This window comes from Sorex araneus, chromosome 2 (assembly GCF_027595985.1).
Source record: "Sorex araneus isolate mSorAra2 chromosome 2, mSorAra2.pri, whole genome shotgun sequence".
NCBI lineage: Eukaryota > Metazoa > Chordata > Mammalia > Eulipotyphla > Soricidae > Sorex > Sorex araneus.
Window position 1 is genome coordinate 49,058,816 of NC_073303.1, and position 19,760 is coordinate 49,078,575.

Consider the following 19,760-nt stretch of genomic DNA (forward strand, 5'->3'; position numbering starts at 1 on the left):
AGAAGCCAGGGGATTGCCCTCCCTCTCTAAGGTTGGGAGACTGTGTAAGGAGGACACAGGCGAACCCGGGGTGGACTCAGCCAATAAGAAGAGGCCCTACTGTACAGGGCGCAGGAGCCTGAAGTGGACACAGCAAACATCCTCACCAAGCCGCAGGACTCCAGGAACAGGCCTGCTTCTTGAAGTACAAAATCTTTGTAGCTTCCTGTGCCTGATTCCCCACTTCTGAGCCCCGGAGAAAACGAGAAAATATGCAAAACAAAGCAACAACGAGGGTTAAAGAACAGGAGGGCAGGAACCCTGTAAGGAATGTGGGATTCTCCAGTCTAGGAAGTGACACTAGCTTCAGCAGAGTTCGGCTGTGAGGGAAGGTGTACCATGACAAGAGGAGCAACAGTCAGTCATGAAAAAAGGTTTCTGTGACTTTCTTTCCACGAAGTATTCTTTCCCTGGTCTTAGAAACCAGATAAACACACGTGCTTATCTCCTACCAGATCAGACATCCATTTGGAAAGTCAAGAAAAATGACCCTCTAGCTGCTGCTTCTGCTCCTAACAATATCATCACATCCTTGAAGGACTCAAGTGTCCTGCCCGGGGTCGGTGGGAGGAGGGGCACAGAGGACCAGCCGCTCCCTCAGAGAACATTCTTAGCACTTCTCTGAGAGCTCCTCTGTTCCAAGCCACTGTGAAGATGGTTTTGTTTATGTCAATAGGAAATGATTAGCGGGGAAGTCAACAGGCTGAATACTCGTGTGTGTGTGTGCGCACACACGTGCATGTGCACATGAACTCATACATGTTGCAGGGGTCTATGACTCATGCTGGCTTTGCATCCACTAAAATGACTGTCCCTTTTAGAGATTAAAAATAATTTGCCATGCTTGTAAAGAACATTTTTTTAGATTTTTCTTTAGTGTCATACTTTATTAAATTAGGGCTGAGACAAATCATGTCCATTGCCTGTCTCTTATTGATGTCACCAAAAAGAATTAGATTAGTCTAGTCAAAATGAATGTTTGGGTGATAAGCTTCTGAATTATGTAGAGGGCTAATCTGTAAGCATCAACTGAACTTCAGAAAGCATTTCCAGGGCCGGGAAAGCACCCTGGGGCTGGAGTGCATTCGGAAGCACAGGTTCACCCACCCCCCACCCCGGTATGTCATGGCCCCAAGCACTGTCTTCGTGCAGCCCCTGTGCTCAGTGCTGGGTATGTTCCCCTCTCCCCTAAACAGACAAAAGCCAAACAAAAATGGGGCCGGGAAGACGACTCAGTGAGCTGGGTCACAGGCTTTGCCTACGGGAGATCCACATTCTACCCTGGCACCATGTGGTCCCTGGAGCACGGCCAGGATCGACCCCAAGCACTAAGCAGTGGCACTCAGCAGTGCTGGGGTGGCCCCCAAACCAAAACTAAAACCAAGCAATCACACTAACTAAACCATATTTCAGGGGCCAGAAGGCAAGTCAGCCAGTGACTGAAATCCCTGTCACAAGAGCACGAGCTCAATTACTTTCCCGCCCACAGGTGCCCAGCGTGACCCAGGAATTTCTCTGCTCGTGCCTGAAGCTCTCCTGTCCGAGACTCTGGCCACTGATGGAGCGTGCAGCACCTCGACCACAGGGTGCTCTGCCCGCCCCGCCCAGCACACACCTATGCACACAGTATAGTATGCGCCACTGCCGCCTCGGCAGAAGCAAGGAGGCGAGGAAAGAGACGAGCTAAAAATGTTTGAGCAGATCTCCTGCAATTCAACCCATTTCCCCATTCCTACAGGGCCTAGAGTTTGGACACATCTGGCTGTTTCCATAGCCCGACATTTTCCACTTCCCTTTCTGCCATTTTCTTCCAAGTTTTCTCTATTTCCATTACTCTTGGCCTTCTGCCCAAGTCTGAAGATTAAAGCCAATAAAACTTTGTCTTCCTAACATCTATCTCTATAAAAGACAGCGTGAGTCTTGTCCCTTTTTATCTCCAGATGGCTAGAGAGTATTTTCCCCTTTCCCGTTTCGAACTTTCTGATCTGAAACCGTTTGGCTGGAGTTCAGCAGAGCCATCCTGAGTCTCTGGGTGAACATCTGCTCCAGGAAGTTGGGTGTGGGCTCTTACACCAGCTATTATACCTCACTCACCAAAATAAAGGAAGCCAACAGCCCAAACTACATAAGTGATATCAAGTTCTCTTAATGAAATAAAATGATATGGGGCCTGGAGAGAGTAGTCTCTCACCCTGTGTGCAAGGTGCTTGCCTTGCACAGAGCCAATACTCCACTGCTACATGGTCCCTCAAACCCTGCCAGTAGTGACCCATGAATGCAGAACCTGGAATTAGTCTCACGCAGCACTGGGTGTGGCCCCCAAACTGAAATAAATAAATAAATAAATGTAAAATGAGCTGAATCACAAGCTTTGCATGCAGGAGACCCATACTCTATCCTGGCTTAATGTTATTAAAAAATGCAAAATCTATAGAAGCATTCTATTTTGTTTTCTTTTTTGGGGGCCACACCAGAGGTCCTCAAGGCTTAGTCCTGGCTCTACACTGTGGGGTCACTCCTGGAGGGCTCAGAGGGACATACAGGGTGGCCAGGATCCAGCCCCAGCTGGCTGCACCAAGGCAAGGACTTGTTTGCGTACTATGGCTCCGGCCCCCATGTAGAAACATTTAAAATAAATTATTTTTAAAATCCTAACATCATTGAGAATAAATATAATTTGACAGAAGTAGTGAAATTTGAAGAAAACAGCATCACATAACTGCTCAAATGGGATCATCCTGGGTGCCACTTGGGTTGCCTCAGTGAGAAGTTGGGACTCAGTAAGACACGCTGGGTGTGGGGAGGAGCCGGGTTGTTCTTAGTTTCAACTGTGCTTCACTTCACATAGTTTCCTCCAAGTGTCAGTGACCTATACATAATGCTGATATTCAACTACTTTCGACATTTCCATAAATGGAAATTTCATGTGGTTCCACCTAGACGAACAGCACGGGAGATGCAAAAGATGCAGGCACTTACCTACTTCCTACAGCACGTCAGGTATGTTAGCAGCATCTCTATGCATTTACAGATTCTCTAAAATGCACCAAGTGCTCATGAAGCATTGCTCTCAAAAGTAGAAGACTATAAAGAGAGAAAAATCTATGAAAGAAAAATGAGAACTTCCATAGAATAGAATAATATGTACCTAAATAAAAAAAATAAACATTTAAGAACTATTTAAAGCCTTTTAATGGAAAGAAATCCAAGGTATAATATTAAGTGATAAAAGCATAAGGTAAGTAAGCTGTATGCTCTACCTCTTCTATACAAGGAACGAAATGATAGTACTCTTGTCAGCTATTGTTATATTTGCATGAAGAGACAAAAAGTAGAAGGATAATGTAAAAGTAATAAAGAGTACCTACGAAATAGAAGGAATGCAGCAGTGGGGAACAGTTAAGGGCAACAGCAATGGAAAATAAATTCACTAAAGGAACTTACTAGTCAAAGTCCTTGCAAAACTCTCCTGAGGCAAGCCCTCCTGACCTATGGAGCTTTCCAATCACGGCAGGTGGGTACAATTAACAGAACACGTGCTTCTGGGGCAGCAGAGCCGTGAAGGCAGCAGGGCTGGGCTGGGATTCCAAGGCTAGCGGAGGAACAGTCAGAAGGTCGCCCCACACCCCTGGCCTTTGATCTGACTCAGAGTTCCTCTGGCTCCAATCAGAAATGGCAGGTGCGGCACACAGGCTGCTTCTGGCATTTCCATCACGTGCTCTTTCAGCACAGCTCACAGGATGCTCTTGGCACCAGTGAGAACAGGACAGACAGCGCCCTTGGAGTGGGCCTGGCTTTAATCTCTGATCCAAAAATGACGGAAAAGGGTACCAGGGACACAGAGCTTGGCTAAGCGGACAGGCCCACAACTCCTGGGATGCTTGGGCAGGCCAGCTGAGTCTAACCACCAGAAGATGGGGACTGGTTTGCTATTAGAAGTGGAAAATGAACTAAGAAATGCACTGACCTATAAAATTTAACTCAGCAAGGAGAACATTAGATTGGTGTATCTTGATTTTATTTCATATGTTGATTTTGGGTCGTAGATGGTGGTGTTTACGGTGTCTACAGGCTATTCCTATCTCTGTGCTCAGAAGCTCTGCTTGACTTGGTGGTGCAGGGATTAAACCCATGTTAGCATGTAAGAATCTTACGATTCTTACGATTCTGTTCTCTCTCCCTCCCTCCCTCTCTCTCTCTCTCTCTCTCTCTCTCTCTCTCTCTCTCTCTCTCCCTCTCATCTTACAACCTGTTATCTCTCCCTCTCCCTCTCTCTCCTCCTTCCCCCCCACCTCCATTTTTCTGGTGCCACTGATCCTATCAATGCCTCACAGTTAAATATCAAAATGCCAGAGCCAAACAATGACAGACAGACAAACAAACAAAGCTTTACACTCTGACTAATTCGTATTTCCTTACATTGCTTCCACCTTTCCTCTCTAAAAGTCTCCCAGAGCGCCTGTGGGCGGAGCATTTCTAGACCATTTCTCTCTGGGCACAGTCCTATGCAAGCAGATTTCTAATCAAATAAACTCCATGTTTTAATATGCCTTAGTTTATCTTTTAACAAACTCGAACTCAAAATTGCTCAGATTGTTTGATTCTGCTACATTCCTCAATCTTTTTCTGAGAGGGAAAAAAGAAATGTTCATGTGTATATTTAAACTACTAAAAGTTCAAACTATACCCTTGAAACAAGAGTGTCTATGCAACTCTCAAAAGCTCCTCTGTGAATTAAGATATACCATTTGTACAATTTGAGTAAATCTGGATTCAATTAAGTCTTTGTAACAAACCACTCCTGTTACCATAATACCACAGTAACCCACCATACTTATTTTTGTTTTCTCCCTGGAGCTAATAGGCATTCTAGGTTGGCAGCAATCTTAAAATTTGTGATGCACACTAATAAGCAACGAATCTTATGTGTTTTCACATTTTTGTTTTTTTTTTTTTTGTTTTTCCACACTTGTTGGAGCAAGGGGCTACTTCTGGTTCTGTGTTTAGGGGGCACTCCCAGCAGTGCTCAGTGTTAGAGATGAAATTTTTCTTTGCAGATGCTCAGCCCACTGACCTATTTTTCTGGTCCCCCCCCTCTTTTTTTTTAACCCACAAAACAACCAAAGTTCCAAGCCTGCTGAAGCAAGACCAATATTTTTGGAGGGTCTGATATATGCCAGGGTCTTTTATGGTCCCAGTGTACCAGCGTCCTGGAGGTAAGTAGTCAGAAAGAACTTTGCAAACAAGCAACTGAAGTGCTTTCCTTGAAATCAGCTACCTAGCTGCATTAGCTGCATTAGTCTTTGACTCCGGTGTCAGGATGCTCTCTCATTGTGTCAGGTGTCCCCGGGAGCGAAAGGGGGTCATGAGCTCTGGAGACATGTTAAGTAACAACATACCAGCTCTAAAGGCCAAGAAACAAGAGATGCAGTAAGAAGCTCTCACGTGCCCTTGCCTGGTTGCAACTGATGTGTGGGGACATAGGTTTCTTCACTCCAGCAAATAGCTCTCAGCTCTCAGACCCAGCAAACAGCCATCTTCAGCATCCACTCGCCCTGGGATGCAAGAGGCTGATCCCAGAAGCCCAGGCCCTGATTCCAGCTCTCAGCATGCACCAAAACTCATTATCCCAGAGCACAAACTACTGGACTGTGCAGAAGGCCAGGCGTGCCCTGGCTACTGGACAATGGTCACAGGAGTGCTGGCACAAAGGCCTCTCTGAGACCGTATGTCGTGCTGGGATCAAGCTGGGGTCAGACACTAGCAAGGCAAGAGACTCACCCATATATTATTTCTTTGGCCCGATAACAGTTTTATTTGTAGAGGCAAAAAAGAACACCCAACTTGATCGACTTGTATAAAATACAAGTCTCATTTGAATTTTCACATATCCAGTGGAAGAGCAGGATGTCACAAATCTTCTGTGGTTCAGGGGCCACACCCCATGGTGCTAAGGACTGCTCATGGCTTTGGGATCAGGGTCATTCCCTGAGCTTTAGGAGAACTGTGCAGTGTCTGGGATCAATCCGAGGCCCCCTCAGACTGCACTCAGCCCATAAGCTCTTTCCACGGCCTCAAACACCAGGCTTTTTTAGTCCCTGCTTTTGTTTCTCTTACATTCCCTGAGACCAGATTCCTCATAGAAATGAGAAACCCCGTCTAGTCGCTTCATACCAATCCTTCAGTCCCTCTTCACTACAACTGGGAAGTGCCAGGGCAGGAACTGTACAGGCACGAGTAGCAGGATTCCAACCCAGGGCTGCCTTTTTGACAGGAGGTATGAAGTGGTTTCTCCCCTTCAGCGTAATGTTGGCAACCCCATTCAAAGAAGAGATCTGTGGAGGATGGCATGACAAACTCTGGCCTTCCTTTCAGATGCCAAGTTACACACATCTCAGCAAGAACAGAGTAGCCATTTCCTCCAGCTACCCCTGTGACCAGAATGTCTGGATGAATAAATGCAGAAGGGACAACAGGAGAGAGAGAAATCTAGCTCTCGGCCTACTGTTTTCAGACTCTGGAGGAAGAAGAACAGACTGATTAATGTCAACTGGTCTTAAAAACAAGCGCCTCCCCCCATCTCTACTTGCAGAGATACCGTAGAGTCCCTTCAACAACGAGGGGCTTCCTCTGTACCCCCAGACAAGCACTGCTGGGCAAAGGCTGCTGAATCCAATGTGTCCACTTACCTTCCTCACCCCAGCTTCCTGGTACCAGTATCCCGATCTCAGAAAGTAAGGAAGAGACCCTGGGTTTAAAAAGATAAACTGGGCTAAAGTGACGGTACAAGAACTGGAAGCTTGCTTTGCATGCAGCTGACTTGGGTTCAATCATGGTCCCTTGAGCCCCTCCAGGAGTGATCCTTGAATTTAGAGGCAGGAGAAAGCCCTGACCACTTCTGGCTGTAGCCAAACAAACAAACCAGAAAAGAGTGTGGCCCCGCCCCCCTCAACTCCCCTCTCAAAAAAAAAAAAGATAAAATGCAAATTCACATCTCCCCTCCCCACTCCCCGGCACTATGTAATCCCACCAACGGCCCACACCCAGAGACTTCAAACCAAGCTCCCAGAAGAAATATCTTATAGCCTACTTCTCCCTCTAGGAGAGCCTGCCCACATGGGAGAGCCTCGCAAACTCTCCATGGTGTATTCATACGCCAGAAACAGTTAACAATGTTGGGTCTCATTCCCCTAACCCTGAAAGAGCCTCCAATGTGGCATTGTTGGGAAGGATGAGTAAAGAGAGGCTTCTAAAATCTCAGGCTAGGACGAATGGAGATGTTACTGAGACTACTCAAAAAATTTGACAATCAACGGGATGATGATGATGATGATGATGATAATGATGATAATGAAAATGAAAATATGTAATAGCAGTCATGCCCTGGAAGCACACAGGAAAGCATGAGTTTCCTAAAGGACAGTCTGAAGTTGAGAAGTGTCCTCCGGCACGAGGGAGAGAGCCGCTTCCTGGACCAGGAAGAGTGCAGGGCACTGGGAAGGCAGCTCTCTGGGTCCAGTTCCCTGTGGTGCTCAGTACACGGGGCCTGAGTCCCCTGCCAGGCCACGTTACCTGCAGCACTGGGCCTCAGAACCTCCTGATTGCTTCCAGCTCTGCAAAAAGCTATCAAGGCCTGGAAGAAATGGTTTAAATCCAAACAGAAGGGGAGGGAATGCAGGGGGCGCTGGCTGGGACTGGAAATAGTTGGGAAGAAAAGGGAGGGGAGGCCAGACTCTGGGCACGAGGAGGCTCAGGCTGAGGAAGAAGGAAAATCCCAATGAAATCCAGCCTTTGTAGCTAAGTCGCTTCTCAGCAGACTGCTACAGACGTTTTCACTCTCCAGTCATGAAGACGAAGTCCAGAGACACGGAGCCTGCCTGCTGGGGCATCGGAAGCTTCGGGATTCATTATCTTCCAACGGGGTATGCCCAGAAGCAGCAAAGGTGTTGGGAGGTCTATTAGGTCAAACCAACACCACCTGCAAGAACAACTAAACTGTCTTTATCTAACCCCATTTCCGGTTTTCTTTTTTCAAGTCAAAGCACAGTTTGAGTGGCAAACCTGACAACTGTTTAAACACTGGAATGGACATCACAGTAACTTGCAAACCGAGTTTGTGGCTAAGCAAAGACTAGGGGACACAAAATTATCCGCTAATTCAGAAGGTGGAGGCATGTGAGAGTCAACTCTAAACTGCTACGCTGAAGGAAGAAGGCTTCACCCCATGCCATGCTCCCCGCGGTATCTGGAAATGCTTTCCCACAGAAGGGCACGGAGCACAGCGGTGATCATGGGAAGAAGGAGCGCTGCCCTCTGGTCCGTTTGTTCTGCAATGGACTGGACTCTCCGGCGGTTGGCAGGAAAACATGAACACACCCAGGTGCCTGAGGAGTGCAAACCAAACCAAGGAAACTGGATGCTCATGATCTAACTAGCTCTTACATCCAAGATAAAATGTACGTGAATGTTAAACTGCTGAGTGAAATGGAATCAGCATACCCTCGCTCAATATAAAAACTAAAAGCTATTCCTATCAAAGGATGTTAGGGATTCAACACACTTTTGGCCATCGTAAATCTGCCTCTTACATTTCCAGAGAAGAAAATTAAGTCAGGGAAGTGTAGAAACCTGTCCAGGTTCCAGCCTGTCACTGGCATGCACCTTCTCTCAGTCACAGACTAGCAGGAGGCACGCAAGCATTCTTCTCCCTCGTCAAGCTCACCTGTGAGAGAATGGCTGGGCCTGGGGCCATGCCAGCTGCCAGGGTGGGGGGGCGCTTCCTATTCAAGGGTGCCCCTACAGTCCACACCATCTCCTGAAGCACAGAGACCTGAGTAGGAGGGGTCACATTTCAGGTGCCAAAATTCCATCAGATCCCTGAATCAGAGATTCTTGGGGAGAGGGGGGAAATGTTGATCAAGACAAGTCAATCCATCGAGGGACTGGGAACTTCGTACAAAATGAGAGAACTTCTTTTATAATATTTTCTCATTCTTTGAAGTTTCTATTCTTGTGTGTGTCATATGACACCTGATATATTGACACTCAACTCAATGTTCACAACTGGTAAATAAATTTAAGAATTTATAAGAAATGACCATTCAAAAAGGTTGTGTAATCAGGAAATCTGGGCCCTTCTGCACTAAACTGTGAACTTCCCTTTCTCTGTGTCATAAAGACCCTTCTCAGGTGCCTGCTACTTGGCAGTTCTTCAATAACCACTGACAGAATGGAAGTTCAGTTCCACAGCAAGCTAGGTAATGGCCTCCAGGGTTTACTGAACAGAAAAATTTCCCCAAATGCATTTTGAGGACTTGGTTATTTCAAGACCATCAACAATCCCATGCACTGCACTCTGTAAAGGAGCACAACACTCAAGGTATACTGCACATTTGGGGGAAAGAGCATATTCTGGCTCTCTTTTTTGAGACATTATTAAATCAGGGTAAGGGTAAGGATAATAAAACCTCTCTTAGAAGTTCTCCAGCAAAGACTTCCTTTAAACTTTAATCTATTAACTTCCTAAAATGATTAACCCACAGTCCTTTCCCCACATTATTAACATATCACAAAACTAATTTTCCAGGGAGCCTACTAGAGAAACCCTTATCTAGGCTGAAGGTCTAATCTTGCAGTCACAGGGTTATCAGCATTCATCACACCTGTCCACTGGGATGTGTTTATTGAATGAATTCTTGGCCTAGAATATCCATCCATTTCCAACACCAACTTTCAGTAAGACATCCAGCAAAGGCACATGTGTGATAAAAGTCAGAGAACAGCTAACTCACCTCAAAGCAGGTCAACTAAAAAACTACTCTGCCAACAACAATCCCACAACTCACCAAACTGGGTCTCTAAGCCTGGTGACCAACTACTAGGCTCCTACGAGCTCTCTTCCCTGCTCATTTCCAAGTCTTGACCAGATTCCCCAAGACTCATTATCAATTTCCTGAAATGGAATTCTAAGATTTGCACTGTCTAGTAAAAGAGGAAAAGTGGTTATCACAGCAAGTGAACTGAGAAGGTGATGGGGAGATTTGGCATTCTGTCTTGAGAGACTTTCTGAGAAGTCGCCTCTGGAATAAGAGGGTTACTTAACAACAACAACAAAACTGTATTTTACCCTAGTACCACTCTGGTTAAATCACGGGGGAGTCTTTGCATTGTACCTACTAAGTCCACAAAGTAATCAATGTTTGCTGCTGCTGACCGCTGTGCTCTCTGCTGGGTTCTCAGGCCACACCTGGCGAGCTCAGGCTTACTGCTGGGAGTGGTCAGTGGCCATAATCAATTTTTTAAAGCAACATTTCCTCCTGCTTCTGTTCTTTTAAAGACTTTTTTAATTACGAAAGAGAACCTGGCCAGGGAGACAGTATAGGGGTGAAGCACTTGCCTTGCGTGCAATCAACCCTAGTCTGGTCTTGGGAGCACAGGGTCTCCTGAGTGACCCCAAGCAACCAGCCCCTAAGGACAAAGCAGGAGGATTACCTGATGTAGTTTCCTCCTCCCCAAAAAATGAATAACGTTATTTTTAATGATGGTTGGCACACTCTTCCAATCACACTTTAGGGTTAGAGGCTTAGAGGCCAGAGCCGTATTTAGTGGTATTTTCAGGTGTGTGTGTGTCAGGGAGTAAAGCTAGGGCTTTTCCTGTCTGAAGCCTGTGCTCTATCATTCGAGCCACTTCACTGGTCCACCCAGTAATATTTTACCCACATTATACAAATAGCTTCTGGGCCCAGTGAAGTTCCAGCTCCATGCTGGCTGCAATGCAATGGAGGCAATACCCCTTTTGGGCAGAGCTTTGCATGTTGTGTCTTGCTTGAGAACTGTTTCCAGAGCACAGAAAGAGTTGAGCCTTCAAAAAAAATACATAGAATTCCATGTACACACACACACACACACACACACTTCGATGTGATGCCAGCAGCATTTGGTGACTGTGTAGTCTCTGGAGTGAAATCTGCAATACTGGGAAAATTCCATTGTTCTTTTTTAACTCAAGAAATATAAGATGCTTCTATATTAAGTATTAGCACTTCTATAGAGAAATGAGCATGTTAGGGAAGGGGGAGTCTTTTCTTTGCAACGGAAAATGGTAAGGCGGTCCCAACCGGGCATCTCAGGCTCAAGGGCTGGAAAAGATCAGGGGCTTAGAAGATGTCAATAGAGAAAGAGAGATTACAAATGTAGGTAGAGGGATGCTTGCTGTGGGAAAGATTCCTACGTCCTGACAACTCTCCTTGGAGAAGGGTCCCAGCAGAGTTCTTTACGATAAGGCTGTCAGTCTATGTGTGTGAAGAAAACAAAGCACTTATGCCCAGTCTTTCAGAGGGTGAGGAGTCATGGGCTAATGATGATAAAAGCTATTTCTGCATCTGATAGGCAGCACAGCTGCAGACTGGAGGAGAGAAAGGCTCCGGCTAAGTCGGAAGCTGTGCGTTCACCGTGGCTGCTGTTCTAACAGAAGGCCTGCTTCAACAAGCTCACGTGAGCCCAGATTAGCCTGGCATCCAGGCTCCACAGAACCCCCCACGATTGATGATTTTCAAACAGACTCCATGACACTATGATTTCCATGATAAAAATTTGAGCAAATACACGTACCCTTAATTATCTAAGTAAAAACATCAGTTTGAGGCCCCTTTATTCTCTTCGACTTTCCACTTCCTAGTTCCCAAAGAATATCATTTTATGATTATCAATTACTATTTCAAGGAAGAGAATGAGAAATCCACAATACGATAGGCTCACAGGAGAAACAAAGTCAAATCATTTTCTCAAGAAAGAAAAAATACAAGTAGAAATAAAAATGGAGAAATGAATTTAAAGAAATGAATTCAAAGCAAAGGAAGTAAATGGGAGGGGCAGAATTTATCAGTCTGGAAACACAAATTAAAAGAAAAAGAGGAAATGGAAACACTCGTCTACTGTGTGGCTCCATCCTTCTGATTCTATAAAACGTCAATAGTGATAGTGATAGCAAAAGCAAGAACAGAAAGTAAGACCTCCGAATCATTAGCACGTGAAAGAGAGAAGAGAAGCTGACAAAAATGATGAACTGAAAAAAAAATCACTATGCTACATAGTAGTACCCTGAAATCACGGGAACATAACTCCTGAAATTCAGAGGATTGTTTAAAGTACAGGGGTTTGAGCCAGCTTCTAACGCCCATGTTCTCCCTAAATATGTGCCTTGCTTGCCTGTCCCTGCGTTTCTTTGCTGACCGTGTTCTATCTGGAAAACTCGTTCCCTCCTTTCTTCCTCTCATATCTTTCTAAGTAAGTTTCAATGAAAAACTACCTTGCTTTACTGTAAGAAAAAAAATAGTATGGGAGTTTTGGCCTAGGTGATGCAAAAAATCCAAGAAGAACCTATAAACTACAAGAAGAAAAATTCCCATAGCTTTTAGACCTTGCTATTTAAGATAATTTGACAGAAATTTATGACAGTCTCTTCCTCTGGCAGAGTGGAAGACAATTAGAAATCTGGAAACAACAGCCCTTTGTATGAGCATGTTATGTTTTGCTGATTCTATTACACACTGGCTGGGAGATAAAAATAAACAGGACAACACCCAGATTAACCCCAGGAGGAGGAGATGGAAGGAAAGCTGGTTACAGTCATTTCTGGGCATGTATGTGCACACCGCTTATTTGAAAATCGAAGTACTTAAAAAAATCGTGCATGCAAAAGTCAGGAACAAGTGTAAGCATTCAGAAGACTTTGACTGCATAATCAGATCTTTTTGTGGTTGTTATGTTTGGGGATCACACTCAGCAGAGATCAGGTCTCACTCCTGGTGATGCTCAGAGGATCTTAAGCATTGCTTGCGGCCAAACCAGGGTCAGCCATAAGCAAGTAAGTGCCTTAACCCTTGTGCTATCTCTTCAGTCCATAGTCAGATCCCATAAGAACAAGCTATGCGTAAGAGGGAGCTTTACGATTATCCTATAAAGTGCACTGATGGTACTTCAGCAATTTCTCCATACGGTATCAATTTTATCTGGGGTCAATCTTTTAGTGTCTGTTTTGGTTTTAGACCATACCCGGCGGTGCTCAGGGGTTACTCTTGGCTCTGCACTCAGAAATCATTCCTGGCCAGTCCTTGGGGGACCACTTAGGATGCTGGGGATGGAAGTAGGTCAGCCACAAGCAAGGCAAATACCCTATCTGATGTGCCATTGCTCCGATTCCTGGTCATTAGTTTTGTTGTTGTTGTTTGTTTGTTTTTTCAGTTTCCCTATTTTTATTTTATTCTTTAAAATTATTTATTTATTTATTTTTAAATTAGTGAATCACTGTGAGGGTACAGTTACAGATTTACACATTTTCATGCTTGTGTTTACCTCATACAATGTTCAAGCACCCATCCCTCCACCAGTGCCCATTCTCCATCACCAATGAACCCAGTATCCCTCCCACCCCCCAATTCTACTCCCCCACCCCATCCTGCTCTGTGTCTGGATATTCCCTTTTGTTCTCTCTCTCCTTTTGGATGCTGTGGTTTGCAATCGAGGTATTGAGTGGCCATCGTGTTCAATCTGTAGTCTACTTTCAGCACGCATCTCCCTTCCCGAGAGGGACCTCCACCCACATTTTACTTGGTGTTTCCTTCTCTATCTGAGCTACCTTTTCCCCCAGCATATGAGGCCAGCTTTCAAGCCATGAAGCCAACCTCCTGGTACTTATTTCTACTATTCTTGGGTGTTAGTCTCCTACTCTATTATTTTATATTCCACAGAGGAGTGCAATCTTTCTATGTCTATCTCTCTCTTTCTGACTCATTTTACTTAGCATGATATTTTTCATGTTGATCCACTTATATATGATATCAAGGGTATATAAGGCACTGGTTGAACTCTGCAAGAAGAAAATATCCAACCCAATCAGAAAATGGGGCGAAGAAATAAACAGAAACTTTTCCAAGGAAGAGATATGAATGGCCAAAAGGCAGACAAAAAATGCTCTTCATCACTAATCATCAGGGAGATGCAGATCAAAACAACCATGAGATACCACCTCACACCACAGAGAATGGCACACATCCAAAAGAACAAAAGCAACCGCTGTTGGAGAGGATGTGGGGAAAAAGGACCCTTCTACACTGCTGGTGGGAATGCCAACTGCTTCAGCCCTTTTAGAAAACAATATGGATGCTTCTCAAAAAATTAGAAATCGAGCTCCCATTTGACCCAGTAATACCACTGCTGGGAATATACCCCGGAGAAACAAAAAAGTATAGTTGAAATGACATCTGCACTTATATGTTCATTGCAACACTGTTTACAATAGCCAGAATCTGGAAAAAACCCGAGTGCCCGAGAACAGACGACTGGTTAAAGAAACTTTGGTACATCTACACAATGGAATACTATGCAGCTGTTAGAAAAGATGAGGTCATGGTCATTAGTTTTGAATATTTTATTTGATTAAAGAAAACTGTGCGTGTCTGCCGGAGAGATAAACCTCCCCAGGGCTTAGGAGGCCTGAGGGCCCCTTTGATAATTTTTGTTAGTTAGTTTTGGGCCACACCCAGAGGTGCTCAGGGGTTACACAAGGATACATCTTGTTGAAGCCTATATGGATACCAGGGAAGGAACCCCACTGGATGCATGCAAGGCAAACGCCCTCTCTCCTGTACTACTGCTCTGCCTAGCCCCCACCCCCTTCGCAGCAATTCATGGTCATGGGCAAATGGTCAGTGCCAGGGCCTGAGAACACTCTGCTGCTCTGTGGTCGGGGGAACCGAGGCTATCCAACACCAAGGCGACGCTACACCACGCGGTGCCATGGAGAGGGGAGTAGTGGCGGCGGGAATTGAACTGGGTCAGTGGCATGCAAGGTGTGTGCCTTAATCCTTGCACTACCTCCGGGCTTTGGTCTGTTTTTTAAACTTAAAAAATTAAGATGAGCAAGCATAGAAACATTGTGTTCCCTCCCTAGCACCTGTTGTGTAAAAAGGTATAAACCAACACCCCCAGGGTACAGAGGAGGAACAGGTGCCCTGAAACATCTAGCCTCTCTGTCAGTAGAAAATTACTCTGTTGCTTCAATTTCTGCTGAAGGAGAAAGAAGCTGCTAAGCCAGGTTAGGCTCTCACCTGCTGGTCATGAGACGGAAGACCACAGGCCACTGCCGATGCCCAGAAAACCAAGAGAAGACTTGACCTTCCTGGGGTTCTTTCCCCTGGACACCTGCCTGGGCCTGTCAATCCACACTCTGGCTCTGCTGAGGCTCAGTGGCTCTGCCTCGCCCCTGGCAAACAAGTCCTCAGGGAATCACGGAGTGTCCCAGCAACTAACTGAGCTTGCTGCCTCCCAACTCCAACTCCTGCCCTTCTGTTTGCCCCAGGGGGGCCCGATACTAATGGTTCCGATCTGGAGCTTTTGGACTTGTGCTTTCAGCCTCCTCAGGTCGGTTTTCCACTAGGTTGTCTCCATGTTGGCTCCTTGTCACTCATCACTATCACTACAAATCAGCGTCACACATTAAAGAAGCTCCCCTGAACCTAACAATCCTACTGCCCTCAGTCTGTCACCTGCTTGATTTGAGTTTCTTCAGAGCATCCATGCTGACCACGTGTTCTCAGGCAGTGTCTCACTCCTGGCTTGAGTCCTGTTGGCCCTTTTAGACTCAGCATCTGGAGTTCTGCTTGGCACACAGACATGCGCAAATGAACAAATCACCACGAACACACAAACAAAACAAGCCAGTAAAAAACTGGTGAAAAAGTGGGTGAAGCAAAATGTGCAAGTCACATAGCTGTCACTTCTTCCTTTAACTGTCCCAGCAGGACCAAGGGATGGATGGTAGAGGGAGAAAGCAGAATAAGAAAGTAGAGGACATGGATTTTCCATTCAGGGATCCAAATATTAAACGCATCTGAAGTGAGTTGAAGAGAACTACTGAAAGTCAAACAGAGGAAGAAAAATATAATTTATTTGAATGTAAGCAAGATAATTCTGCCAAACTAATTATGCCCTATGACATGTAATTGTGAGCTGTTGAAAGACAAATAGTGAAGCAAAGCATGTATTATAAACACATACAGAGGTAAGACTGAGGTGTTAATTTTTAAGCAACTGTCATAAATCTGGTTCTACGATATTATTCCATTAAATTATTATTATTATAACAAAGAGTTTAGGAATGATGATGAGCTCCTTTCATGTATTTCTCAACACCTAGGAAATCAGGTTTACTAGTCAACCCCTTCAGACACCTAAGAAAATCTGAGGATGTATGAAAATGGCAGATACTAATTAATTATACTAACCTGAAGATAGCTGTTCTATACATTGGTAATTTTAAAAAATGCATCCATATCTTCTTAAAAACATCATATTACTCAGTCTAAGAATTTCTCATCTTCAATTAAGATGAAGGATAGAGTCAAACAAAAACAGAAAGTCTACACTCACTAAGTGAGAAATGTCTGACAATCAACTACCAACACTATCTTAATTGAACTAGGCTTTTTCCCTCAGAATCAACAGAAAAGTTATCTTCCCTCTGCATCAGAAAATGGTAGGAGTCACAGCTCCTGTTATATCAAAAGGTGACAAGGACATGAGTCTTGCCAGATGTTCTGGTTACTGCAGTCTCTGAAGATGATTCCAAGTTCTCAAACACTGTATTATTTAACTTCTAGAAACTGATTTTTCCACCATTATATGTTCAAATTATACAAGTGTGTTTTTCTTACTTGACTGATATAGCAGAGTCTGTTTCAAAATTAGGCTAAGGGAGGAGAGCTTACTCTAAACACTGACACACAATGTTTAAAATATTGTGAGATCCTAATAATAGGAAAAAAATTAAAATACTCTTTAAGATGGTTATTAATAATCTACACATTTTAGTTCATATGTAAAAATGTATTATTTACAAAAAGAAAAATAGTTTGAAATACTTATCACTATGACCACCGTCCACTCACTCTATAGTCAAGAGGTATGGCAGTTATGATCCTGCACACTGTCACTGTCATCCCGTTGCTCATCGATTTGCTCAAGCAGGCACCAGTAATGCCTCCTTTGTGAGACTTGTTGTTACTGTTTTTAGCATATTGAATACGCCACGAGTAGCTTGCCAGGCTCTGCCGTGCAGGCGAGATACTCTCGGTAACACAGCAGGTAGGGCGTTTGCCTTGCACACAGCTGATCCTGCATACATGCTTTTAAATACAAATCTGGAAAAAAAATCATTGATCAGAACATCCCTTGATTTCCTGTCATTGTCATTAATAACATGTAAGTGACAAGTTTTGGTGTGAAGGCCTGTGAGGATGGCTCCATCCAGCCTTGTGATTTCTTATTCCTGTTTAGGGTAGACTTAACCTACAAGACTGTCCCGGTTCCTTTCCCCAGCCCTAAGTCAAACCTGGGTTCTAAGCAGGCAGTAGGCCCTCTCCACAGCTGAAGCATAAACCCCGGTCACAGGGGGCTCAGTGTGTCAGGGCCCAAGGAGAGTCAGGCCATTCCGGCCAGAGTCAGGAACGCAGAGTGAGCCTCCACGGCCCCACAGAGCAGCAGGGGATGCCACGATTCCCTTCCGCAGCTCACACACAGGCAGCAGTAACCAAGCCGAGAAAAGCATCTAGACTAGGGCAGACTATTTCCATAATCTAAAACAAACAAAAAAATAGTGGTGGGGGGGGCAAGGGAGGTAAGAAGGGAAAGGGCATTAGACAACCAACACTAAGTTTAAATGTCTCCTGTTTTTTTTTTTTTTTAAATAATTTTATTGAATCACCATGTGGAGGGTTACATAGTTCTCAGGATTATGTCGGTTATACAATTCTCAAACACCCTTCCCTTCACCAGTGCCCATCTCCCATCACCAACCCCCCCAGTATACCTGCCACCCCCTCCCTCCTCCCCAGTCCCCACCCTTGTACATGATAAGTTCCACTTCGTTTATGCCTTATCTCGATTACATTCCATGTTTCAACACACAACTCACTACCATTGTTGGGGTTTCCCCCAAAAAAGGAAAGCAGTCCTATTGCCAAGGAGGCATTTGATAGTTCTCCACTGCTAAGAATATAGAGATATTAAGTCCCGCTGTTTGTTACATAACTTTTCTTTTTCCCCCTTGCCCCGCGCCACCGAGTTCACGCCTGTTTGGTAATCGCCACGCTGCCTGACAAGGGAAAAAAAAACCGAAAAGGATGGTTATTTCCCGTCATCGGCAGGCGTGGGGCTCTGGCTTAGTTGATAGACTAGTAGAGTTTCTGCAAGCAGTTTCTGGAACCGAAGGGCTTGCGCTGGTATCGGCTCCGGCTCGAGATTCCACCAGCGTCCCACTGTTCCATGTACATAATTTTTCCCCTTATATCCCATTCCCACGCCACCAGGTCTGTTTGCTTAATGGACATCACACTATGTTTGACACCACGCCGCGTTTCTTCCCGAGAAAGAAGGATATTTCTTCTCAGCCGGCGTGGGGATATAGCTTAGTTCAGTCTAGAGAGATGGCTACCACTTTGATTGCCTTCAATATTTCAGCAACAGACTTACTATTCTTGTTAGGATCTCCCACAAAAGTCCGACCCATTAAAAAGGGACATATTACATATTGCTGATGCTAAGATGAAATGTCTCCTGTTTTTAAGCATAAAAGTCTTCTGTTTTTAAGCATAAAAGCTGTTGCTACTACCACCACCACATTTTAAAAAAACATTTGTGGCCGGTATCAAATGGCCTTAGGGCAGTTAAGCTTATTACTTTAAAAATACAGAATTAAGCTTGTTTGAATCACTTTAAACAGCTCAAAAAACAGCAAACATATAGCCTACCTGCTTAGGCATGCAAACTTGAAAAGAACTTTATAGAATGGCCTGCAGTCAACAAATTCTGGATTTGGCAGACTGATGTCAGGAAAGAGCTACAGAAAACAAGGTTCTCTCTGTGAAAAACATTTGGTTCCCTCCAGTCAGAACTTGGACAAGTTACAAACATGGCCCTAAACAACAGCAACTCTCATAAAGTTTGAAAAACTCCCAAATAAATATGGCCAGTCACAACTACATACAAATGAGACACATTTAAGGAACAATCCTTTCCTACCAATAATTCTACTTAAATTAAGTCCAGCAGTCACTTCAAAGGAATCAGCAAAGCCCCCTTGTTAAGGCAAATTCTATATATAGACAACCAAATATATATAATTATCCTGGTTTCAGCATTCCCATTATCTTCATAAATATAGGCTGAAAATCAATCTAAATGACTTTCTCAGACCTCCTCAAGGATGAAGACTAGCAAGCCAGCTTTTAAAAAGTAGACACATGCAGTAAAGATCAAAAGCAAATGCTCTGGTCAGTTCTTTTCTACTTGCGGGTTTTACTAAGAATGTGTGCAATTTTCAGGGGAAAACACCACAATGACAGCTGTTCAAAAGCATGGAAATTAATTGATGGCAGGAATTTTCTTGACTAACAAGGAGAAACTTAATGTCACATATTCTGATGAGTTTCCCTCCGCCCTCACCATCCTCAGTCATGCATATTTGCTGTTAATGATTAAGATTTTCAAATAAAAATATAACCAAGTAAAACCCAAGTACTTGACCAAATAAAAACATTTCAGCTGAATTCAATGCTGTTACTCAATAAATGCTGACACCAATTAGCAAATTTTTAAGTATAAGTAATATATAGGGAACTGTATACTCTGCAAGTCTTATCCATGGGAACTATGCTAAGACTACA

At 44.4% G+C, this 19,760-nt stretch overlaps 1 protein-coding gene across 9 annotated transcripts in view; it reads right to left on the reverse strand.

The window, feature by feature from the left end:
* The window catches only part of AOPEP (aminopeptidase O (putative)), a 402,612-nt gene that overhangs the window by 242,530 nt on the left and 140,322 nt on the right, over positions 1–19,760 (reverse strand). The window lies entirely within an intron of this gene.